The sequence below is a fragment of the Hypomesus nipponensis genome, chromosome 1 (genome assembly GCF_054491055.1).
Source record: "Hypomesus nipponensis isolate SF chromosome 1, ASM5449105v1, whole genome shotgun sequence".
Taxonomy (NCBI): Eukaryota; Metazoa; Chordata; class Actinopteri; order Osmeriformes; family Osmeridae; genus Hypomesus; species Hypomesus nipponensis.
In genome coordinates, this window is record NC_140361.1 from 4,688,926 (window position 1) to 4,715,827 (window position 26,902).

At 50.2% G+C, this 26,902-nt stretch overlaps 1 long non-coding RNA gene across 1 annotated transcript; it reads right to left on the reverse strand.

Moving 5' to 3' along the window:
- Positions 1 to 363: 363 nt before the first annotated feature.
- Positions 364 to 26,519, reverse strand: LOC146302123 (uncharacterized). Its single transcript, XR_014766428.1, has 6 exons — positions 23,840 to 26,519; positions 17,732 to 17,966; positions 8,862 to 8,961; positions 5,799 to 5,979; positions 752 to 938; positions 364 to 632 (listed from the first exon to the last, which is right to left on the reverse strand). It is a non-coding gene; the product is annotated as an uncharacterized LOC146302123 (long non-coding RNA).
- Positions 26,520 to 26,902: the final 383 nt, after the last annotated feature.

Sequence of the window (26,902 nt, forward strand, 5' to 3'; positions counted from 1 at the left end):
TCCCTCGTTCTGCCTGTCGCTCTCTCTCTCACTCTTTCCCTCCCTCTCTCTCTCTCTCTCTCTCTCTCTCTCTCTCTCTCTATCTCTCTCTCTCTCTTTCCCTTGCTCGCTCACTCCCTCCCTCCTCCCCTCTCTTTCTCCCTCTCTCTCACTTTCACGCACTCTCTCTCCCCCCCCTCTTTCGCTTCTTGCCTTTGCGCGCCCTGACAACTCCCAGACTCTACATACACTCGCCCACTCATTCTCTCACTATTTGGCGCAGGGAGACGCGAAGAAGCGACAATACTTCTGAAAGTGCTGAAACGTGCAGTGATTGATTGACAGCTCGTGGTGGATTTTACACGACAAGGAGGTGCTGGGGGCAGATATTTATTAAAAGTGATACAAATTCCTTCCGCAGAATGAGAAATAAGTAGTTTTTGTAGCACTACTGAGGCTGTAATGCGTGATCCTTTGGTCCGGCTCCAGCACGCTCCCTGCCCGTCCTGTTCTGCAAGGTTGCATAAACTATCTGAATATCCCGTCCGCGGCCCGGGGAGCCAGTGGTGCGACAGCGCCGCCTGTGGCTGCAGGTTGGAAAACGATGGGATGGTTTGAAAGAAGGGTGCTCAAAGTGCCCCCATTTTACAGGACTAAGGAGGGTTGTGTAAAAAAAAAAAAGAAAAAAAAAGTTGACTTTTACGATGAAAAAACGGAAGATTTAAAACGTCTGGCCATGTGGATCCAGTGACATAGCTGCTATGGTACTTACCTCACTTCAGCTTGTTACCATGACCTCACCCTGCACTCTGTCATCTACAAGGAGGAGCGGATGAGGAGAAGAGGAGGTTGGATATTTGTGTATGTGTGTGTGTCTGTTCATCTGTTCTGATCGGGCTCATGTACGATAAGACTGTTCAACAGGAACTGCAGCTTATCAACCCATTAGCACCCAATACCTAGGGAGAGAAAGAGAGAGAGAGAGAGAGAGAGAGAGAGAGAGAGAGAGAGAGAGAGAGAGAGAGAGAGGGAGAGAGGTAGCAAGAAACATGAACAGAAAGAAAGAGAGAGATACACAGAGCGATGGGGAAATAAACAGCAAGAAATGGATAGGGTTAGACAGATCTGGGGCAGACTGGGTGCATGCAGGTAATAACTGTCCAATAACACCTGGAGGTCCCTGCAACACAAACACACACTCTGACCCTCAGCAGATGTGTGTGTGTGTGCGTGTGTGTGTGTGCGTGTGTGTGTGTGTTAGGGGAAAAAAGAGAGGTCATCTTTCACAAGGCATTGACATCACACCTGGACTCTTGCTGTGTGGACCCCCTCTAGGCTTAGACCCTCCTCACTCTCTCACTCTCCCTCTCTTTCTCTCTCTCTCTCTCTCTCTCTCTCTCTCTCTCTGTCTCTCTCTCTCTCTCTCTCACAGAGGTTGAGAGCCCCACCCCATTCTCAGTGGTTGCTTGTAAATGTCACAGTGTTCCAAACCATACCAGCCTCTCATCTGAAAGACCTCCCATTGGCCCCTCCCACAGCCCCCCCCCTCCCCCTTCACTCCTCCTCACTCCCTCCTCCTGTTCTTGATCGCTTCGGTGTTGCCATGGAGACGTGAAGCCCCGCACCTTGAAAAGTAGACTTGGAGGAGAGACACTCACATCCTCCCAGACACCCGCCTGTTTGTGTAAGTTATTATAGCAGGCTTGGCACCTTCAGAGTGAGTGTGTGTGTGTGTGTGTGCGTTCATTCAGATGTCCACTCTGTTGTTTGTACATGTGCTAACAGCTTGTGTACGAAAACAGATTCCATCTTCTGAGGTTCAGCACATATCTGGTTTGGAAGAGGAGCAGGGTTAGGGAAGAGAGGAGGAGGAGCAGGGTTAGGGAGAGGAGAGGAGGAGGAGCAGGGTTAGGGAAGAGAGGAGGCGCAGGGTTAGAGAGGAGAAGGAGCAGGTTTAGAGAGGAGGAGGAGAGGAGGAGGTGCAGGGTTAGGGAGGAGAGGAGGAGGAGCAGGGTTAGAGAGGAGGAGGAGCAGAGTTAGGGAGGAGAGGAGGAGCAGGGTTAGGGAGGAGAGGAGGAGGGTTAGGGAGGAGAGGAGGCGCAGGGTTCGAGAGGAGGAGGAGAGGAGGAGGTGCAGGGTTAGGGAGGAGAGGAGGAGCAGGGTTGGGGAGAAGACGAAGAGGAGATGCAGGTTACAGAGGAGGAGGAGCAGGGTTTTCCTCTGATAGGTGGCCATGGCGACAATCCTGGAAGGCTACATGTTAAGATGTCAGTCTGGCCTTGTATCAGGGCAGGGTCACAGAGCTGAATACTGACTCTGTGTATGTGTGTGTGTGTGTGTGTGTAAGAGAAAGAGAGAGAGAGAGAGAGAGAGAGAGAGAGAGAGAGAGAGAGAGACTGTCAATTCATTAGCCTCAGCAGTAAGGACATGACAGTGTGATGTGTCTCGTGTGAAACAGAGGCTGAAGGAGCCAGAGACAAGGCCAAGGCCAGAGAAACACAGGATGACTGATCGCTGACCTGGGAGAGAGTTATTCATCGTAAACACATAAACATCCTCTCCTCTTGAGTGCCGCTCCCAGGTGTGCTAGTCCCAGTGCCACCCCCCCGCCCCCCCTCCGTGTCCCCCTGCTCCTGCCCCAGATCCACTACCTCACAGCAGGGGGGTGCGCCCTAGTTACGTGGCCCCTCCCCTCCATGGCCTGTCACAGGCTCTGACAACCGCACACTGGCACATCTTCAACAGATCCCTGGAGCAGCAGGGCAGCCCTCCCTGACCCAACACCTGACCCCTGACCCTGACCTCAGCCCAGCACCCCTGACCCTGAGCATCATAGGCTCCACTGCTGAAGCACACGAAGAGATGTTTGATTTGTGTTAAAGTACTCCCCCCCCAACGTATTGGCCAGTACTGGAGATGTCTGCCCCAATGAGAGTTCTTCACTCACTGACACCACCCAGCTGGGATGATGATGCAGCCGTTTTAAAGACACAAAAATGAAAATTGAATGTTAATCCTCTTAGGGCGAGTAGATTAAGGAATATTAATTTTGTACAGGTTCAGAGGTGGAGTTTAGTGTTGGGAAACAAGAAGGCTTATTTCCTGGGCGTCAGCAGTGAAGTTAGAGCTACCACACAACCCAGTCTGAAATATCCACAGGGGTCAATGGCCTGTGTGTGTGTGTGTGTGTTTGTGTGAGAGAGAGAGAGAGAGAGAGAGAGAGAGAGAGAGAGAGAGAGAGAGAGAGAGAGAGAGAGAGAGAGAGAAAGAAAGAAAGAGACAGTGAGAGAAGACATGGAATTATGACTATAATTAAGAAAGCATTTTGGTGTGTGTGTGTGCATGGAGGGGAATGAGAGATAGCAGGCCAGAACTAAATGTCCTTCCAGAGTTCAGTTCAGGGAGGAATGTGTGGAATGAGTTGGGTTCTGGGGTTTTTAAGTGGTGTCACTTCACCACATTGTCACAACAGGTCTGTCTCCATCTCTCTCTCTCTGTCTGTCTCTCTCTTTCTTAACACACACACAAGTACATTGTTGCTGCTTCAGAGTGCAGGGGTGAGAGGGTCTACACACCTCCCCTCCTCTCCCTCTCACAACCTCCTTCTCCCTCATCCACCTCCACTTCCACAGTTCATGTTTCCCTCCCCACCCTCCTCCCCCTGTCTCCTGCTCCTAGCCCTCTTCAGAGTGTGTGTTCAGGGTGGAGGGGAGGAGGAGAAGCAGGGTTAGAGAGGAGGAGGAGCAGGGTTAGAGAGGAGGAGGAACAGGGTTAGAGAGGAGGAGGAACAGGGTTAGAGAGGAGGAGGAACAGGGTTAGAGAGGAGGAGGAGCAGGGTTAGAGAGGAGGAGGAGCAGGGTTAGAGAGGAGAGGAGGAGGAGCAGGGTTAGAGTGTGTGTGTGTGTGTGTGATAAGATCCACACCAGTACAGAAACCCAGTGTCCAACTCTGTCCTCTACGTGACAGACAGTCAGACCACTGAGGAGATACAAGATTACAGTGTTGTATTACTGAAACCTACAATGGTGTGTGTGTGTGTTTGACTCTGACAGTTGAAATACTGTAGAACTACACACTTCTGATCCTTGATTCTTTACCCTTTTTAGGAGCACTTACTGTGCATCGCATTGTAAAAAAATGTGTCTGCTAAATAAAATAAAGAATGTAAACTATAAGAAAACATATTAATCAGGCTTTTTCTGCCAATTGAACAACAGGTGACCTAGATTCCTGTCATTCTGTGTTCACGTCTGTCTTGTTTAGTGCCGGTGTTTACAGGAAAAGGTCACGATTAGGATGGTGGTCTGAACGTTTAATGATGCGAACCCCGAGAACATGAGGGGCAGCTAGACTACTACCGTCAGGGGTCAGGGGGGTCAGGAGGGCTAAGGTGAGCGCAGGGGCCGTCAGGCTGACCCATGTGGTTCTGGAGCAGGAGGAGGAAGAGGGTGATGGATGTAGCAGCAGGGCTGCCAACTTTCAAAAAACCTTGGAGTGAGATTTGGTGGGGCCAACCCACATTTTGCTTCGTACAAAGCAAGCTGGAAGCCCTGTATTAGAAGCTGGCTGCAACAGAACTTCTAGTTCAAGTTCTAGTCTTTTATTTGTCAGGTACACAGAACAACACAAGGTCAGACTGGGCACTGAAATTCTTAAGACAAGACAACGTAAGCACCCGGCATAACATAACATAAGTATACAGAACATCATTTACATCTATGCTGAGCTTAAATAAGTGAAACTTCCTAAATATACAGATAGCAATAAATAATCGACTATACCAACCCTAATACTAAAACTTCCTAAATATACAGATAACAATAAATAATACAGTAAGCAGGAAGCTGATCAGATGGATACAGGATTTCCATCACACTCACACAAGCACGCATGGACATACACACAATGACACATGCACACATACTGAACGTGCATATACCAGCACACACTGTGGCAAACCAGAGGCGCAGCAAGCCCGGGGTCAGGTGATCGGGGGAAGATACCTCGGGGATCTGCCCCGACCAGAGACAACGAGCCACCCAGCTGCAGCTCATGAGCAGGAACCCCACGGTAAAAGGCGGGCCACCCAGACAGCCCGGAGATCAGTCCTGACCGTGCCCTTGACCGAGGAAGAACCATATTTCTTTTTGTATTTTTGTTTGTTCGGTTCCTGCTTTAAACGCAATAAACGACTGCTTTGGGCAGATCACAACCTGTGCTGTGCTGTGTGGTCCTAGCTCTGCCCCTTTGGTTGCCACAACACACACACACAGACACCCTAACATTCAATTACACCCTTTCACGAACACACTCAAACCCAAGTGTTTTCCAGGTCTTTGCAGTATTGCATTACATTTGCCTGTCAGCTTTTTGTCTGTTTGTGCACAAAAGTGTGCGTGTGGGCATGTGTGCACACAAACGCATGCAGTTGCGTGTGTGTGTTCTACAGCGAAGAAACATATTATGCACCAACACAATTTAATTTGGTTTAATCTCAGTCCTTCCACAGGGAATGAAACATATAATTAAACTTTATGGAACATCCCTGTAGCTCATACCAAGAAGCTCAGTGTCAAACACACACACGCACACTCACACACACACAGTCTCACACACACACCTACACACGCACACACCCTCACACAGATTCACAGAGCGGACAGGAAATCGTATGCATGGATACATAATCAAATCATTATGTAACGTTATGATTTAAAATTCAACACCTAAAAATAAATATTGGTACATTCAGAGAATGCAGAGAGAAAGCTGGTGAATCCAGCCTGTGTTGTGTCAGACATTCCCAGTAAAGCACTTACACAATACCAGGAGTGTCACTGGAGGAGGGCAGGCCTGTGGACGTCCTGCGCGCTGTCTGTTCTCCCACAGGCAAACCTGCTCAGCCAGACCACAGTCCTAGCATGCTGGATTCTTATTGGAGTTTCCATGGTGAAGCCGAGTGCTTGCCCATAATACTCAGATCTCTGGTCCCTTGTCTCCCTGGGGGACATGGGTATCTATTGAGACACTGTTCTGAGGAAGACAGACAGGCGAGCACCAAGACAGACAGACAGACAGTCGGGCAGGCAGGCAGGCAGGCAGACTGGCAGACAGACAGACAGGCAGTCTCCCAAGGGAAGGTGTTATGTCGTCCTATGTAGAGACCCTCCCCCCCCGAAGCCACACGCACACACACACACAGGCTCTCCTCACATGACCTACTTCACCTGATGGATGTCCTTGCAGTCAGACACTTGTTTAACACAAGAGCTCAACACAGGCAAGTGTGCCTGTGTGTGTGTGTGCCTGTGTGTGTGTGTTTAGGCTAGGTGGGTTAGTCCTACACAAGTTTCATATGAGCACATAGACCATTCCTGGGATCAATCTACACTCACAGTAATTGGCTGATGTACGATAAACAATTAAAAGAAAGCAGCAACAAATATCTATCTATTTGTCAGTCTGTCTGTTAATCTCTCTCTCCCCCTCTCCCCCTCTCCCCCTCTCCCCCTCTCCCCCTCTCTCTCTCTCTCTAAGGCGGAAGGGTGTGAAGCTCCACAGTCTTTTCCAGGAAATTCCACTTCCCAACATATCTGTTTTCTTTTCTCTGGTGTAACCTCAGTGCAGTCCATCTGTGCCACACACACACACACACACACAAACACACACACACACAGTACTGCCGGTCTCTGGGACTCACAGTCTTTAATGTCCCTTTGGCCCAGAACAATCTGCCTCTCACACATGACCACACCACTTCAGAACACACTCACACTCCCTCTCTCTCCCTCACACTCCCTCTCACTCCCTCTCACTCCCTCACACTCCCTCACACTCCCTCACACTCCCTCACACTCCCTCACACTCCCTCACACTCCCTCTCTCTCCCTCTCTCTCCCTCACACTCCCTCACACTCCCTCACACTCCCTCACACTCCCTCTCTCTCCCTCACACTCCCTCTCACTCCCTCTCACTCCCTCACACTCCCTCACACTCCCTCACACTCCCTCTCACTCCCTCACACTCCCTCTCTCTCCCTCACACTCCCTCACACTCCCTCACACTCCCTCACACTCCCTCTCTCTCCCTCACACTCCCTCACACTCCCTCACACTCCCTCACACTCCCTCTCTCTCCCTCTCTCTCCCTCACACTCCCTCACACTCCCTCACACTCCCTCACACTCCCTCACACTCCCTCTCACTCCCTCTCACTCCCTCTCTCTCCCTCACACTCCCTCACACTCCCTCACACTCCCTCTCACTCCCTCACACTCCCTCTCTCTCCCTCACACTCCCTCACACTCCCTCACACTCCCTCACACTCCCTCACACTCCCTCACACTCCCTCACACTCCCTCACACTCCCTCTCTCTCGCTCCCCCTCTTAGGGATGTGTACTCAGTCCAGACTGACAGACACATGGTGCTGAGAAGATGTTGTTTCCTCTGGAAAATGGATGTGGGTTAGTTAGGTCGGATCCTGAAGTTTAGGTTCTAGACTGATACTGACATAGGCTGACCGTGTGTGGTTCTGGAACGTAGACTGCCAGTGTGGTCCTAGAACCTAGACCGACTGTGTGTGGGCCAAGAACCTAGACTGTCTCTCCGTCTCAGCCTGTTCTGCATCTTCAGCTCCTGCAGTAACACCAGGAGGATCTGTGTTGTCGGGGAGCAGCGCGTGGCAGAGCCAGGCCATGTGAAGGAGCAGAGGCACCAGCTGACAGCTCTAACACCACACGTTCATCAAGCAGGATCACGAGATAACCCCCCTTCCTCCTGACCTGGGAGAGATACTCTTTCCGTCATCCCTGTCCCGACCCCTTCACTCCCTGCCTCCCTCCTCCTCCCTTCCTCCTCCCTTCCTCCTCCCTTCCTCCTCCCTTCCTCCTCCTACCTTCCTCCTCCCTCCTTTATCCCTCCCTCCTCCCTCCCTCCTCCCTCCCTCATTCCTCCCTCATCCCTTCCTCATCCATCTCTGTGTCGTCCCCGCTTCCACCACACCCCCTCCCTCGATCCTCCCTCCCTCACATCCCTAAACGTTAGCGCTACATCCAGAGCGAGGGGCTTGGAGGGGTGCAGGCCGGGACGTGATCCCTGCCTGAGGGGCTCTTGGTTGGATGATTTATCTGGGTTTCAGGCAGCTGGTGTGGGAGTATGGGAGGAACAGGGCTAGCTGGCTGTCTAAGAACAAAGCACCATGTTCTAGGTTCTTGTTCAAACCGGAACCGTGTGTTCTAATCACTTCAGAGATGCATTAAATCAAAGTAGTGTTTAAAGGTGGACTTTCAATTTCCATAAACCTTGTATTGATTCCTTCATTGATCCAGTTGTGAAAGATTTTCACACAACAAATGCCAAAACGCTTATTTAGGCACATGCTGAAAGTTTCAAAATCCCCTCTCACCCTCTACCTTTCTTTCTCTTTCTCTTTCTCACTCACCCTCACTCTCTCTGTAGTTTATATTACAACTGTGTGTTGTGGGCAATGTAGTTTACAAGATCATGTTTTCTAAACCCTATGAAGAATCACCACGGAGGGATCACCATGACAACAGACCAAGGCCATCGCTGAGGGCTGCTTCCTCCTCTCAGCAACAGCCTTCGAGCGGGTTAGGGTTAGAGATGGATAACACACACAGACTGAGGAAGCCTGCTTTTAGAAGGGTTAGGGTTAGGGAGTCTCCTTCTAGATAACTTAGACTGACTGGAAGGGTTAACACACACACACACACACACTCACACAACACAACACGGACGCTCCAGAACACTAGAAAACCACAGCCATAGCAACAGTTTTTCCTTATTCTTTTAATTAGAGCAAAAGATCATAGAAATGCCAAGTGTCAACAGCAGCGAGGATGAGAGTGTGGCATCACTGACCTTTCAGCCCAGTCTGCTTCCTGAGAATGCCAGAGATGGAGCGCCACGTTGAGCTCTCCTTTGAGGTCTGCACCCAGACTCCTGCTGGAGACATGAAGAACTGCACGACAGAAAGAGAGAGAACTGAGGTTTGGAGGCAGAGCTGTAAAGAGGGACCGCGAAAGAAAGATGGAGCGAGAAAGAGAGATGGCGAGAGGAGAAAGAGAGAAGGTGAAGACATGAACGCCAGGCCAGCCCTCACAGCTGTGGTCTGCAAACACACACTGGCCACTCACAAGTGTTTCCACGTGTTGTAGCACGCTCGAGAGTTGTGCGTGCGTTTGCGCACGCTTGCGTGTGTGCGCATGCCTTTTGTATGGGCAAGCCTCATATCTGTGTGTTTGTTTAAGACCAACTGTCAGGGTTTAGTGAGCAAACACTTCTCATGTGTGAGGGGTCCAGCTGCAACAACACAGAATCTGACTGGATCATTTAAGGCTAATCTGCTGCCAGGAGACACAAGGCGACACAAACACACTCACTGCACTAGGAGACAGAACAACACTGACTGTCCTAGGAGACAGAACAACACTGACTGTCCTAGGAGACAGAACAACACTGACTGTCCTAGGAGACAGAACAACACTGACTGTCCTAGGAGACAGAACAACACTGACTGTCCTAGGAGACAGAACAACACTGACTGTCCTAGGAGACAGAACACACTGACTGTCCTAGGAGACAGAACACACTGACTGTCCTAGGAGACAGAACAACACTGACTGTCCTAGGAGACAGAACACACTGACTGTCCTAGGAGACAGAACAACACTGACTGTCCTGGGAGACAGAACACACTCACTGCACTAGGAGACAGAACACACTGACTGTCCTAGGAGACAGAACAACACTGACTGTCCTAGGAGACAGAACACACTGACTGTCCTAGGAGACAGAACAACACTGACTGTCCTAGGAGACAGAACAACACTTACTGTCCTAGGAGACAGAACACGCTGACTGCACTAGGAGACAGAACCACAGAGGAGCTGGGGGAGACAGAGAGAGGAGGAGAAAGGGAGAGGAGGGTGGGAAAGAAAGAAAGAGAGGGAGAGAGGAGGAGAGAGGGAGAGAAGTGGTTGGTACTGTGTTGTCATGTGATGTGATGTATTAAGGCGTAAGAGGCAGATAGATGACAGACCAAACACACTCTGCATCTCAGAGACGGGTTCAATTAAAATCCTTAAAGCCCTTTCAGAATAAAAGGATCAAACACACACACACTCACACCCAAACACACACTCAAACAAACGTCAGAAGACACTTGTACGTTCACTTGTATCACAAACACAAAACACTGATCAACAGAAAATACTCCAGTAGGATGCCCTCAAGACTTGTGCATACACGTGTGTGTGTGTGTGTGTGCATGAAAGAGAGAGAGATAAAGAGTGACCGAGTGAGGGTGTGGGTGTACAAGGGTGTGTGTGTGTGGAGTTGAGCAGTAATATATTCGTCTGCACATCTCCTGTATTTACTGACTGGGCTGTGTGTGTCTGGTGCCTCTTTAAAGGTGAGCAGCTCTAAACGTCCCCTGAGGGCTACTGCTAGCCCACAGACACACACACACACAGCGGAGACGCACACAGACACAGCAGAGACACACACACACACAGACACAGCAGAGACACACACACACACACACACACACAGCAGAGACACACACACACACAGCAGAGACACACACACACAGCAGAGACGCACACACACAGCAGAAACGCACACAGACACACACACACACACAGCAGAGACGCACACAGACACACAGCAGAGACACACACACACACACAGCAGAGACGCACACAGACACACAGAAGAGACGCGCACACACACACACAGCAGAGACACACACAGACACACAGCAGAGACACACACACAGACAGCAGAGACGCACACACACACACAGAGCACAGGGATGGCAGAGACACAGGCTCACAGGGCAGACGCACACACCCACACCCACACACTCACATACACGATATGCGCAGACACAAACTACACAGACAACAGGGATGGATGGCGGCATGAACCACATGTTGTCCCGCTGCCAATCAGGTGCCAGCTGAAGCGTGATGGCAGGAAGCGTGCTGCGGGGTCATTCTGTGATTGGCTGCTGGTCCTTGCGGATGAGGAAGCAGCGCCTTAGAGAGGCGGTTAGGTAAGTGCCCGACAGAAAATTACGCAACAGCCATCGATCGCAGTGGGGAAACATACTACAAAACCCTCTTACCTCTGCCTCTGGAGAGGGGCTTGTGTGTCTGTGTGTTGCTGCATGTGTGTTCCTGTGTGGAGTGTGTGTGTCACTGTGTGTGTGTGTTTGTGTGTGTGTCTGTGTCCATCTGTTGCAACATGTGTGAGTCTGTACATGTGTCTGTCTATGCTAGTGTGTCTTTGAACCTGTGTGTGTGCGTTGTTTGTGTGTCTGTGTGCATCCTTGTGTGTGTAGAACAGTTCAGCTTGTCTCATTCTATCATATCTTTTAGAACTCAGAGTAAGTCCTCTTCAGGAGTCTGATCGCATGATGGAGACACCAGAACGTTCTCTTCACATTCACCAGTCTGACATCAGAGGGAGCAACAGTCAGACAGCTTACACTGGACCAAACTGAACACACCATCACTGTCACACAAACATGCTTCTACCAACACAGACACAGACACACACACACATATATAGACAAACAGACCTAAGAACCATTAGGAAACAGGGGGGTAGTAAAATGTCTGTTTTGCATCCAAGAGGAACATAAAAACACACAACATGAGGAGGGAATGTTCCGGCATTTACAACTCTGGAAAACTGGAACGACACCCCATCTGAGATTCCTCATAACCGTGGTAAAATGACCCCATATTGGAAGACGGCAGCCTACCTCAACACAGAGATAGATACTGTGGGGTAGTCAAAAGTAGGAGTATTTAAAAAGTTATGAAAATATCCCAATTTCAGCCTGAATTCACCCCTTCAGGTTTGAAAAAGAAAAAGCCTTCTGGCGAAAAGTTGTGGGTAGAGAGAATCTTTTATGAATATTCATTTCGGGGCTTGCTGATATGGTCAGGATTATGGTCGACAATCACAGCCCTTCCCTGGAACGTCACAGGACCTCAAAAAGGTTGTGATGTGTCCCAGAGTTTTCAACCTTTAAGGGCAATGAGAGCAAGTGGTTGCCCTCCAAATACAACATTATTTACTTTGTTATAATCCAGACCAGGACTGATGGTTTTTGAAATGTTGTTTTGATTTCTAGTTGTATTGTAGGCTGTGTTGGCCTGTATTTAGAGTGATTTAGTAAGCAGCTGCAGCAGGGAAACAGACCAGCTCCAGAGTCATCTGCATGAAAACAACGACAACATTTCACCTCTCTGCTACAATATGTCTGATATGGCTCTGACACACACACGCACACACACACACACACATACTGTTGACACACACACCACACACACATACAAATATATATGCACACACACACATAAGGCACACTATTCACACACACAGTTTATCCACCTCTAGGCATAAAACATTCTCCCACTCTTCCTCAACTCCCTAGAAAAACATGGCCAGAATCCTCAGTGCTTAGCCAGCTGCAGACTGTCCGTCCTACACACACACACACACACACACACACACACACACACACACACTACACACATATACAAACAAATATTGTGTTGTTTTGTCTTCGTCGTCCTTTGTAGTTTTAAAGAGTGGAACCAAAATGATGTTGTGGTTAGGATTGTGTGTGTCTGTGTGTGTCTGGGCTATGTTTGAGGGTATCAGTGTGAGGGGTGTTGTGTATCGTCTAAATGTGTCTGTGTCATTTCAAGTTTCACAACAAGCCAGTTTTAGCTCTGTCTACCCCAGGCCACACACTTTATGTAGACGCTCAGATCACTAGCCTGGGGCAAGACTTCAGATAGACTCTACCCAACACACACACACACACATACTCACACACACATACTCACACACACACACACACACACACACACACACACACACACACACACACACACACACACACACACACACACACACACACACACACACACACACACACACACACACACACACACACACACACACACACACACAGAGACACAGCCCTAGGCTGTGTGAGCCAGGCCTGTGCAGGGTTATTGGAATGTCATCTTGGTCCATTTGGGACAAGATCAGATTTCCAATTCCTCTTGAGCACGCTTCTACTACTGCAAGCATGGCTCTCCACTGTGCACACACACACACATGTCCATACGTGCACAGAAAATTGTCCTCCCTTACACACACACACACACGTGTAACTTTTTTTTGGGAGCATTTTAATCATGGTTAATCGACCCCTGGCCCTCTAAGAGGATCATGGGCTTTAGGACCTGAAGGAGACCTCTTGATTGGACCAGGTGATCATCAAGATTAAACAGGTGGACCTTACATAAGCTGAGCCAGGCCTGTGTTAGAGCTGCTGCTGGGTGACACACACACACAGGGACGAACACACACACACACACACACACGCACGCACATTTGAATATAGAACCAGGTCATTTGATTCAGCCTCTAGTGTGATATATCCTAACTCTCCATCTCTGTTCTTAGAAAGACAAACGCAGATGTATTGTCAACACAGGGCAGCCCTTGTCTGGGTGGAGCTAGTGCAGGTTCTGGTTCAGCACTGCAGCTCTGAGCTCTCCTCCCTACATCACTATGAGCTGCCACATGTTCTACATCTCTACTGGGAAGTTCTACTGGACTCATCTGTTGTGTGTGCATGCCGTGTGTGTATGTGTCTGCACCAGTGTGCATGGGCGGATGTGTATTGGTGTGTGGGTGTGTATTGGAGTGTGTCTATATGTGTGTGTGTGTGTGTGTTGGTGTGTGTGGGGGGGAGGGGGGGTCTCAGGTCTAATAACCTCCTCTTCACAGATCCTTCAGAAGTTCTCTCCACTCCATCAAGTCAGTGTGCGGTTGCCCGGCAACCAGGGGTCCGGTGCTCCCGAGCGACAGTGTTTGTTCCTGGAGAATGAGAGGAGAGAGGGAGAGAGAGGAAGACAGGAGGAGAGAGGGAGAGAGGAGGAGAGAGGAAGAGAGAGGAAGAGAGGAGGAGAGAGGAAGAGAGAGGAGAGAGGGAGAGAGGAGGAGAGAGGAAGAGAGAGGAGAGAGGGAAAGAGGAGGAGAGAGGAAGAGAGAGGAGGAGAGAGGAAGAGAGGAAGAGAGAGGAGGAGAGAGAGGAGAGAGAGGAGAGAGAGGGATGGAGAGGAAGAGAGGGATGTAGAGGAGGAGATGAGGAGAGAGGGATAGAGAGGAGGAGAGGAGGAGAGAGGGATGGAGAGGAGGAGAGAAAGAGAGAGGGATGGAGAGGAGGAGAGGAGGAGGGAGGAGGAGAGAGGAGAGAGAGGGATGTAGAGGAAGAGAGGGATGTAGAGGAGGAGAGGAGGAGAGAGGGATGGAGAGGAGAGAGAGGAGGAGAGAGGAAGAGAGGGATGTAGATTGAGAGGAGGAGAGGAGGAGAGAGAAAGAGAGGGATGGAGAGGAGGAGAGGAGGAGAGAGGGATGGAGAGGAGGAGAGAGGGATGGAGAGGAGAGGGAGGGAGAGGAGGAGGGGAGGAGGGGAGGAGGAAAGGAGAGGGAGAGGGGGAGAAAGGAAGAGAGGAAGAGAGGAATGGAAAGGAGGAAAAAGGAAGAGAAGGATGGAGAGGAGGAGCGAGGAAGAGAGGGATGGGGAGGAGGAGAGAGGGATGGGAGGAGAGGGAGGGAGGAAGAGGGATGTGGATGAGAGAGGGAGAGAGAGGAAGAGAGGGATGGAGAGGAGGAGAGAGGGATAGAGAGGAGGAAAGAGGGATGGGGAGGAGAGGGAGGAAGAGGAGAGAGGGATTGGGGAGGAGAGGGAGGAAGAGGAGAGAGGGATGGGGAGGAGAGGGAGGAAGAGGAGAGAGGGATGGGGAGGAGAGGGAGGAAGAGGGATGTGGATGAGAGGGGAGAGGAAGAGATGGATGGAGAGGAGAGAGGGAGAGAGAGGAAGAGATGGATGGAGAGGAGGGAGAGAGAGGAGGAGAGGGATATGGAGATATGGAGAGAGCGGGAAGGGGAGGCGGAGAGACTGATGGGTACGAGAGAGAGGTAGGGAGAGGAGGAGAGAGGGCTGGGGACAAGAGAAAAGTAGGGAGAGGAGGAGAGAGGGCTGGGGAGGAGAGAGAGAGGTAGGAAGAGGAGGAGATAGGGCTGGGTAAGGAGGAGGAGCGAAGGGATATTGGTAAATGGAAGACGTGAACCCAGGGGGCCTGGATCAATGTATTAACAACTCCCTCCTGCTCTGTCTCTCTCTCTCTCTGTCTCGCACGCTCTCTCTCACTTGCTCTCTCTTTCTCAGACTCTCTCTCTCTCTGTCTCTCTCTTTCAGACTCTCAGTCTCTCTCCTTCTCCCCATCTGTCTTACTCTATCTGTTATCTCTCCATCTCTATCACTGTGTCTTTCAGTGTCTGCCCCCCCCCCTCCCCCACCCTCCATCCATCTCTTCTTTTCCCGTTTCCTCATCTTCTTCATCTTCTTCCCTCCTTCTCTGCCCTCCCTCACTCTTTCTCTGTCTGTGTCATCTCTCTCCTGACACACAGCCTTTCTCCACCTCCCTCTCTGCTCATTCCTTCACCACAATCCTTCCCTCCTCGGCTCCTTTATCTCTCTGCCATCCATCCTCCTGCCCCTCCCTCCCTCAATCCATCCTCTCTCCTCCTACTCCTCCCTCCTATTTTCAGTTGTCATCAGTGATGTGTGTTTTTCTAATTACCAGTTCATTTCTCCTCTGCCTCCCTCTCTCCCGGTGACTGCTGAACACTGAGACCAGTCACGTAGCTTGTTAACTCCACTCTCCACACCCCTTCCCTCCCCCCTCCCTCCCCCCCATGCCTCCCTCCCTCCCTGCATCCAGGTCCACAGAAAATCCACCAGGTCCACCCTGTTGGTCAGATTCTGCGCTAGCCTTCAGCCTCCAGCCTCAAGGCCCCAGCCTCAGCAGGAGATGATGTCATAGGACCTTATCCCGTTTTCTGTCGGCTAAACACCATGACCCAGAGCAACGCACCTCCCCCAGGATAGGGCCCGGAGCGTGAGAATGTGTGCTTACTCTCTCTACCAATAGGCTTGCGTCACCTCAGCGAGTCAACAAATGGCAGGAGCTTGGTCACAACAAGAAGGAGTGAATCTCTCCAGGACACAATGTACAGCACATCTCACAACTGTCCCTCTATCTCTCAATACTGTTCATTTCTTTCCGTTTCTCGTTCTCTCTTTCTCTCTCGGACCCTGTTTCCATGTGTCCCTGCCTCTTTATTCTCACTTTCTCTTTGTGTCTCTTTCTCATCCTAATAATATTTCTCCTCCGTCCGTCCCTTCAGACAAGCCTGTCTCTAATGACATGATGTGGCTCTCTGGCGACAGACTGCGTGGAGTCAGGGTCACATGGGATCCGCATATCCTTAATGCTTCACACAGAAGAGAGAGAGAGAGAGAGAGAGAGAGAGAGGTATAATGATGACCTGTCCAAAACCACATATTCTGTCTGTGTGTCTGTATGAGTCATTATAGACAACATACCTCCACACACACAGTTAGGTTCCTGCTGGTTGTGACCTCTGAGAAACTGCCCACCAGCAAGATAGATGGAGAATAGGAAGAGGAAAAGAAGAGAGATGGAGGAGGAGAGAAGAAGAAGATAGATGAGGGAGGAGAGAATAAGAAAAAAAGATAGATGGAGAAGGAGAGAAGAAGAGAGATGGAGGATAGAAGGAGAGAAGAGGAGAGATGGAGGATAGAAGGAGAGAAGAGGAGAGATGGTGGAGAGGAGCCAGGAGCCAGTGACTGGTTGCCATGCTGTTGTGTCTGGAGACTCAGAGAATGTCTCTGTTGAGCTAATCAGCCAATCAGTGAAGAGCACCAGACATGTGGATGAGAGACCACTGAACCTGCTCCACAAACCTGGCAACAAGCTCGACACACAGACACAAACACACACATAAATCAAAGCCCGCAGTGTGTGTGAGGTGTGTTATGATACAGGACTGTCTCATACACAGGGGGACATCCCTGAATGTCTCCACACATTGGTGTGTCTGACCCTCCTGGTGATGGAAGGATCTACCTCCAGGGAGAGAGAGATGGGTGGATCTACTGACTTGACCTCCAGGGAGAGAGAGATGGGTGGATCTACTGACCTGACCTGCAGGGAGAGAGAGATGGGTGGATCTACTGACCCGACCTCCAGGGAGAGAGAGATGGGTGGATCTACTGACCCGACCTCCAGGGAGAGAGAGATGGGTGGATCTACTGACCCGACCTCCAGGGAGAGAGAGATGGGTGGATCTACTGACCCGACCTCCAGGGAGAGAGAGATGGGTGGATCTACTGACCCGACCTCCAGGGAGAGAGAGATGGGTGGATCTACTGACCCGACCTCCAGGGAGAGAGAGATGGGTGGATCTACTGACCCGACCTCCAGGGAGAGAGAGATGGGTGGATCTACTGACCCGACCTCCAGGGAGAGAGAGATGGGTGGATCTACTGACCCGACCTCCAGGGAGAGAGAGATGGGTGGATCTACTGACCCGACCTCCAGGGAGAGAGAGATGGGTGGATCTACTGACCCGACCTCCAGGGAGAGAGAGACGGGTGGATCTACTGACCCGACCTCCAGGGAGAGAGAGACGGGTGGATCTACTGACCCGACCTCCAGGGAGAGAGAGATGGGTGGATCTACTGACCCGACCTCCAGGGAGAGAGAGACGAGTGGATCTACTGACCTGACCTCCAGGGAGAGAGAGAGACGAGTGGATCTACTGACCTGACCTCCAGGGAGAGAGAGACGGTGGGTAGTCATGCGCAGACAGACAGATGGACACAGACAGACAGGGAGCCTCCTGTCTCCACCTGGTGGTCAGACATTCTGGGCAGCCTGACGGTCATCTTCCTCTCTTGTCACTCATGAAGCAGATCTCCGACAGGTCCTTCAAACCGAGCCTCAGCCACCATCCTCGCTGATTCCAAATGTTTGTTTATGGCCCATGTGGACAAGGTTTCTGTGAATATTTAATGAAAGCACTGTTTGAGATTCTGAATGAGCTCAAATTGGTTCATGACTTTTTAATACCCCCAGTGGAAGCCCCCAGAATCCTGATTGTTTTTCTTGCGGAAAAAAAAACAACACAATCCTACAAGCGTGCGCACTCACAAACACTCACAAATGCACGTACACACACATGCACAAACCTGAACACATACACGCACGGTACACAAACGTGTTTGTGAGGACGGAGATGGACAGAACTTTCTAGAAGTTTAACTAGTGAACCAAGACCAGCCTGTTAGCTTTTTAGGGTTCTCTAATATCCTGCCCTTAAACAGTAATCCTTCATTACATATTATTTAACAGCACATTTAAGACCTCCTCTCCTCCCCCTCGTAGATTACAGGTGTATGGCAGAGCAGGGAAGGTCTTGCTTTCACCCTATGAACAATCATTTATTAAGTGAGTTTGGAGGACACACGAGGCAGGAGTACGAAGTGGAACGGCTTCTCTATTCTAGACATCGTCTCTGACAGGCCTGAAATATGGATCAGAGATCGTGGCTGGGGTCCAGATCGTGGGGGAGAGAAGGGAGGCATGCATGCATGCTAACCGAACCCTCGCATGCTGTAGTGCGCAGTCTACTGTTTACACTCAGAGAGGAGGGAGGCATACATGCATGCATGCTAACAGTCTGCTGTTGGCACTCAGAGAGGAGGGAGAATGGACTGGAGATCTCTCCCTCTATCCTATTAGCACCTTTCAAGTTATTCGGAGGTCATAAAGTGAAGTGATGTTTAATGGCATTTCTGCTCTGATCATGTATATCTGTGTGTGTGTGTGTGTGTGTGTGTGTGTGTGCGTGTGTGCGTGTGGAGGACTGAGGAGGAGGACATGCTCCTCAGGAGTCAACAGGATATGAAGTGTCTCAGACCTGCTGGAGCACAAGGCTGGAACCTGAAGGCTGCACACAGACATCTGTCACACACATTTAACACCCTCACGGTGTCACACACACAATGACACATCTGTCACGCACACTTAGTCTCTGGAAACAGAGAAGTACTGACACCCAGAGCCAGACAGAGAGGTATAGGCAGAAAGACAGACAAGACAGACATGCAGTATCATGCAGGCAGACAGACAGAGATATGTAAACAGTCAGACACAATAACAAGTTTCTCTAATCAAAAGTCTGAGCTCTTATGAGAGCACTTGACATGGGTCGCCATGACAATAGAACACCATCACACCCTATCCTCTGCAGAATCCAAAAGCATTTTCCCAGAATCCTCTGGGTCCCAAACACCACCTGCATCCTCATCTTCTCTCTGCTCTTCTCTCAGTCACCTCCACCCTCATTCACCCTCATTCACTCTTTCTGCACCCCCCCCGGGTGGAATACAGGAAGTCCTTTCTGAAAGGACCAAGCTGTCTGTATCTCACACACCACATCCCTGCTAAGGTTTCTAAACAGGTGGCATGTTGCTGCTTGTACCAGGTCTACAACCCTGGCCCCTTAAGCCTCTAGGACATTGTCCAGACCAGGACCTTCCTGGATGAGGTCTGAAGATGCACCTCTTCAGCCTCTACCTGGACGGATTGCCGAACCTCCGTGAAGAACCCCCCCCTCACCTTATCTGTGCACTACCTCTCATGGTGTCTGCAACGTTGACCTTTTTGAACACGTGTTGTGAGACATCGACATGTTGGAATCTTGACACGTAGCTAGCACCTGCTAAAATGTGATTCTGTTCTAAATGAGATGGTGCTGCTGTTTCCTATCAGCAGAATGACGTGATATGGAACTTGAGATGATGATATTGTTGCACTGTCTCGTAAAACACAGACCTTTTCTTGCCACTAACCACCGTAATATCTTTAGAACTGTGGGTCCTTGATTATGAGATTAATTTACGACATACACTGCTTTGGATGAAAGGGTCTGCCAAATGAAGAACTGTAACATGTGGAGATGCCTCAGGTCTTCACAGGTCAAAGTGCAGGAAGACACACTTACCTCACAGGCCCCTCCCACACCTACCTCACAGGCCCCTCCCACACCTACCTCACAGGCCCCTCCCACCGTCTGGAGCAGAGCAGGAAGTTACAGCTCATCATCACAACCACAATAACAACAACAACCACCACGTCAACGACATGGTGAACCTCAGCATCCGTGTGCGTTCCAGAAGCTTCTGTCCTCATCCAACCCCCAAAGCCCCCAGCCCACCCCCCCCCCCCGCCTCCCCCCAACCTCTCCTAAATCCTTGTAGCCCCTGCACCAAATGTGAGACACGCCATGTTCTAAATGTGTCTCAAACTATGCTGATAACATCCGCTCACCATGTGTGTGTAGTCTGCTCTCACTCACACGCACGCACGCACTCAATCACAACCTCCACATGTGTGTCAGAAGGTCTGGTCTAGATTCTGTGTTCCTAATTCACGACTGATCAGAAACCACTGTTGTTTACATAAGCCACACGCACGTGTGCAAACACAAACACACGGAGGAGATGCCAGAGAGCGGCAAGAAGATGTTTCTCAGTTCATCTCAGTGGAGGAAAACATCTCTGAATGCTTCGGAACCCAACTGGTTATTACAGTAATCATGTGTATCTGCTGTGTAATTATGCAGCCTCAAACCTACATACACCTAGACATACTAGAAACCCTCCAACTCACACACCTAGACACACACACACACACACACACAAGTACAAGAAACCCACCCACTCATAGACCTAGACACACACCTAGACACACACACACGTAACCCACCCACTCATAGACCTAGACACACACAAATACACACACATACACCCAGACACATACACACACCACAAGACACATTAGAAACTGAGACACTCACACCCCTACACACACAGACATATCTAGACACACTAGACATTAGAAGACGCACACAACACACACACACCTAGACATTAGAGGCTAGGAGCAGGCTAACTGAACAGAGCCCCCCCCCCCCCCACACACACACACACACACACACACACACACTCAGTATTGGCGTAATGTCTCCCTTCTCTCTGGTTTCTGCCACCCTCACCCTCATTAGGCTTGGGGAATGTGTAAATCCTGTCATCCTGTCTCTTTCCTTCTCTCTCTACATCTCCCTTGCTTTATCTTTCTCTTACACACACACACACACACACACACACACACACAAACACCAGAGACATGATGAGGAGTGAAGACGCTGTCATGTGATGTCAGGAGAGCTGGTGACCCGGGAAGGGGGTGTGGGGGTGGCAGTCCTAGCAGGGTGGAGGGGGGCAGTCTTGGGTGGGGAGGGGTGGAGGGCGGAGGGTGCTAGCTGGGTGGAGGGGAGGGTGAGGTGGAGGGGGGGGTGAGGTGCAGGGGCAGTCCTGGATGGACAGCTGAGCGCTCCTGGCTCTTGTTCCCATTAACATAGCAACCAGACGGGCGCCCGACCTGGAGCTTATACCTCTCAGCTCCAGTGTTTCCACGGAGATTTATTGTCTCTTCCTTGACAACGAGATCGTACCACGTTGGGGAGCCAGTGAATATCTGATGCCTGGTTCTGCTAATCACGTGTGCGGGTCTGCGCGTGTGACAACTGCTATCCTTTGATCAAGAGCATAAACACGCGTGTGCACACGCACACGTCTTTACAGCCTCAAGCCAGGTGTCGTTCCTTCCATATAACTCCTAAACATGTGACTGTGGTAAAAAACAAACCCCACCATAAAACTCAGTGGGCATCATGAGCTCACACCAGGGTAAAACTATAACAACCTCCACCAGACCTTCTCATCCAGGCTCTTCTACCATGTGACGTGTAACTGCTGTCTGGTGCAGAAACATGTCGAGTGGTCTGGATGTTTGCTGCTCCAACCTCGGTAGAATCTCTGCTCTGTTCTGAGTTTGAGAACCAGAGCAGTAGAATCTCTGCTCTGTTCTGAGTTTGAGAACCAGAGCAGTAGAATCTCTGCTCCAGGGTAGAGAAGGCTCTGAGGTAGAGAAGAACAACAGTAAAATCTCAGCTCTATTCTAAATCAATCAGTCAACCACAACAGTGGAAATCAGATCTTGGTCCAGTTTCAAATGGCAAGGATCACTCACAAAAGCATGATCCTCAAATGAACTGGCCTTTACTTAGAATTTAGTAATAAAAAGTAAAAAGGAAGAGCTGGAAGCATATGAGAGAGAGAGGGAGGGAGAAAGAGAGGGAGAAATAGAGGGAGAGAAAGGGGAGGGAGAGAGGTGGAAAGAGCGTCTACATCTGTTAGTGCTTAACAGGCTTCTTAACTCTCACTGCCACGTCAACACAACACTAACGGACGGCCAAAACTGGGGTGAGCCACACAGGCATGCACAAATGCAAGCACTCACATGCATTCTTACCTCCCAACACACACACACATCAGTTCCAACAGCAAATTCCACCGAAACAACAAAAGGTTCATGACCCAGACAGGGAAGGCAGTATTGACGGCTGCTGCCTCTAAACTTCATAACAGTGTGTAGTGATTAGCTCTGGCACCTCACTATGGTGCTCTCTGGACCTACCTCCTGTCTCACCTCACTATGGTGCTCTCTGGACCTACCTCCTGTCTCACCTCACTATGGTGCTCTCTGGACCTACCTCCTGTCTCACCTCACTATGGTGCTCTCTGGACCTACCTCCTGTCTCACCTCACTATGGTGCTCTCTGGACCTACCTCCTGTCTCACCTCACTATGGTGCTCTCTGGACCTACCTCCTGTCTCACCTCACTATGGTGCTCTCTGGACCTACCTCCTGTCTCTCCTCACTATGGTGCTCTCTGGACCTACCTCCTGTCTCTCCTCACTATGGTGCTCTCTGGACCTACCTCCTGTCTCACCTCACTATGGTGCTCTCTGGACCTACCTCCTGTCTCACCTCACTATGGTGCTCTCTGGACCTACCTCCTGTCTCACCTCACTATGGTGCTCTCTGGACCTACCTCCTGTCTCACCTCACTATGGTGCTCTCTGGACCTACCTCCTGTCTCACCTCACTATGGTGCTCTCTGGACCTACCTCCTGTCTCACCTCACTATGGTGCTCTCTGGACCTACCTCCTGTCTCACCTCACTATGGTGCTCTCTGGACCTACCTCCTGTCTCACCTCACTATGGTGCTCTCTGGACCTACCTCCTGTCTCACCTCACTATGGTGCTCTCTGGACCTACCTCCTGTCTCACCTCACTATGGTGCTCTCTGGACCTACCTGTCTCACCTCACTATGGTGCTCTCTGGACCTACCTCCTGTCTCACCTCACTATGGTGCTCTCTGGACCTACCTCCTGTCTCACCTCACTATGGTGCTCTCTGGACCTACCTCCTGTCTCACCTCACTATGGTGCTCTCTGGACCTACCTCCTGTCTCACCTCACTATGGTGCTCTCTGAACCCACCCATCTCACCTCACTATGGTGTTATTTGCCACCTGTCTCACCATCGTGTGTCATGGCAGCACAGGGATTTGAGGATGTCATTCCTATTCTGTGTTGACTCAGCGTGGGTGATACTCTAGCTCCACCTAGTGGATACACATGGTACAACCTCAAATATGATTCCAACCAGGGCCAAGAAAAAAAAGAATGTCATCTAAGGGTGACATAATGGTTGAAAACATGGACAGCCTGGTAGTAAACCTGACAACAAATCCACTCTGAGCACGAGCAACAGACCAAACACCGAAGTGAAACAGAAATATAATTTATTTTCAACCTTAAGTAGGAAAATACATAGATATAGGTGTTGAGGAAACAGTCATAGCAACAGAAAACTACATACCCAACAAGAATAGTGAAGACAGAAAAGTAGAGTGCTAAACACTGTAGAGAGAGAGAGATAGAGAGAGAGGGTTTACCATTCAGCCTCCAACAGTGTAGATTATTGATGAAAACAGCTGCCTTGATTTCCATTTCTTATCATGTAACATGAATGGACATTCGAGTGTGCTGTGCAGGAGAATCTTCTTGTTTTGCTGGTATTAATGAATGGTAAACAGTTGCTCCAGAGTATGTACAGTGGCATCTCTATTTACAAATGGATGAGCCATTGATGGACCCAGAAGTGTAAATATTGACCGTGGTAGATGGCAAAAGGTCAAGAGAAGTTTGGGATCATAGAGGAGGAGATGATATAAACTAGATGTGTGTGGTTCAGAGGGTATGTGGGTAGAGTTAAACAGGACAGGTATGTGTGTGTGTGTGTGTGTCTAGCTCAGTGTTAGGGTAAGATGGGGGTTATTGCCAGGTTTCTGGAAAGACGACAATCTCCAGGAGGTGGGTGGATGTTGGGGCCTAACTGAGTTTGACCTGAAGTGATTCAGTGGTATATCCCTGACCTAACAAGAGGCCCCATGGAGGCCTGCATGAGTTGTGATGTTCAACAAGGAGCTCAGACCAGCCACCGGGTCGCCACAGAAGCACATGACAATCACCACGACCACCAAGCTAGCTAGGAGAATTAGCATAGTCAGTCACCTCTACATACGTGGGCAGGTGCGACCAGGGCCTGATTAGCCTAGCGTGCTAGCCTGGCTAGCACAGCTCACATCCACATCCTGGATGTGACCATCCCTCAGACAGAAAAGCAACTGTCAACATCAGAGCTGATCACCCAGCCCAGACCACACCAGTCTGGAGGGTGAGCCAGACCCTAACGATCAGAAGGTCATAACACAGCACTGTTTAGAAAGGAAACAAGATACACTTTTTATTCACACTTTTACAAAAAAAGCTAATCTTTAAACTACAATAATATAAGCAATTCAGAATAGTCAAAATGGACACATTGGTATAAAACAAGGTGATCCGTAAAGGGCTGACACTACACAGAAGGAAACTAAATATGGGGATTTGATTTGTAAAATCTCATAAAACCAATTGGTTTAAAAAGGTGATCAGATGCATTCTGTAATTATACTAATGGTGTGTGGGGAGGGGGTACCATAAATACCTCTGTCTGTATAGATGCACTGCGGTGACACACCATGTTTTGGTCCAAGTGGAAACTCAGCTGAGACATAGACTGACCTGTGTCAATGGTTACAGAGACTGTGAGGGATAGAGAGACTGAGGGGGGTGCAGACTGTCAGGGGTAGAGAGACTGAGGGGGGTGCAGACTGTCAGGGGTAGAGAGACTGAGGGGGGTGCAGACTGTCAGGGGGTAGAGAGACTGAGGGGGGTGCAGACTGTCAAGGGTAGAGAGACTGAGGGGGGTGCAGACTGTCAGGGGTAGAGAGACTGAGAGGGGGTGCAGACTGTCAGGGGTAGAGAGACTGTCAGGGGTAGAGAGACTGAGGGGGGTGCAGACTGTCAGGGGTAGAGAGACTGAGGGGGTGCAGACTGTCAGGGGTAGAGAGACTGAGGGGGGTGCAGACTGTCAGGGGTAGAGAGACTGAGGGGGGTGCAGACTGTCAGGGGTAGAGAGACTGAGGGGGTGCAGACTGTCAGGGGTAGAGAGACAGTTGACTACTAAACAAACCATCAGAACATCGTCACAGCTTACAGACCCAACAATTAAATCATTAATAACCCAGAAAGGACATAAAATATTCACAAGTAAGTTTTTAAAATCCAAAGGAGAAGAGACTGTCCAGGTGAAAGGCGATACCAAAGTGCAAGACAACAGGTTCAATGTTGGTGTTCTAGAATATTCAACAAAAAAAGGTATTCTGTTTCTGGATGGAGAAAGTGGATGGGGTGATTCTGGATGGAGAATTGGGATGGGGTTGAGACTACTGTTGGGGGGGGGGGGGGGGTCGAACCACCACTGTCCCCCACCCCACACAGACAGAACCAGGTTGTTGTGTGTGTGTGTGTGTACACACGTGAGTGTGGGGAGTCCTGGGGTCACAACAAACAGAGCTGTATTCAGGGGTGTTGTCATGGCAGCAATGAGAGTCAATGGCTTGATAATGTCTATTTACAATGTTCGACGGTTCATGGGGGAGTTCAGGTTAAGGGGAGTTCAGGTTAAGGGGAGTTCAGGTTAAGGGGAGTTCAGGTTAAGGGGAGTTCAGGTTAAGGGGAGTTCAGGTTAAGGGGAGTTCAGGGGAAGCCTGGATCGTCTCCTCTCTCTGCTGTCGCTGGCAACCTATTCATCTCAACATTTACCTGGATAAAATGTTTGCCATAGTTTACAATACAATCTTTCTAGAAAGTCTTTTTATACTTCAAATCTGATCATAATTTACTCTTTAGTACAAAACAACAGCAGAAAACATTTTTTCATGTGGTTCATATACAATCATGTAAAGACTGAACGTCGAGTTTTTAAATGCTGTACAAACACTGTGGACACGCCCACACAGGGTGTCCAGGATACCCTGCCCTCTACTGGCCTTGAAGACTGCTACAGGCCTGCCCGTGTGTGTGCGTGTGTGTGTATGAGGGAAACGCTGACTCAGGAAATACTGTTTGCCAGACATCAGGGTTGGGGTTAACCCTAACCCCACTGTTAAGTCACCAACTCAATGAGAGCTAGGCTGTTCCTACCCCAGGTATGTATGGTGCCAGCCTCCAGTATTGTTGCTGTTTCAGTAGTAGCACCAAAATGACCTTTGACCTCTAGAGGGAAGGCCACAGAAGCTGGAGTGAGTACTTTCTGGAGGCTCCGCCCCCATCAATGCCCTGTGGCGAGGGGAAGAGAGAGGGATGAGGCTGGGGGAGGGGAGGATGAGGCTGGCAGAGGGGAGGGGAGGAGAGGGGGATGATGCTGGCAGAGGGGAGGGGAGGAGAGGGGGATGAGGCTGGCAGAGGGGAGGATGAGGCTGGCGGAGGGAAGAGGGGAGGATGAGGCTGGCGGAGGGAAGAGGGGAGGATGAGGCTGGCGGAGGGGAGGAGGATGAGGCTGGCGGAGGGGAGGAGGATGAGGCTGGCGGAGGGGAGGAGGATGAGGCTGGCGGAGGGGAGGAGGATGAGGC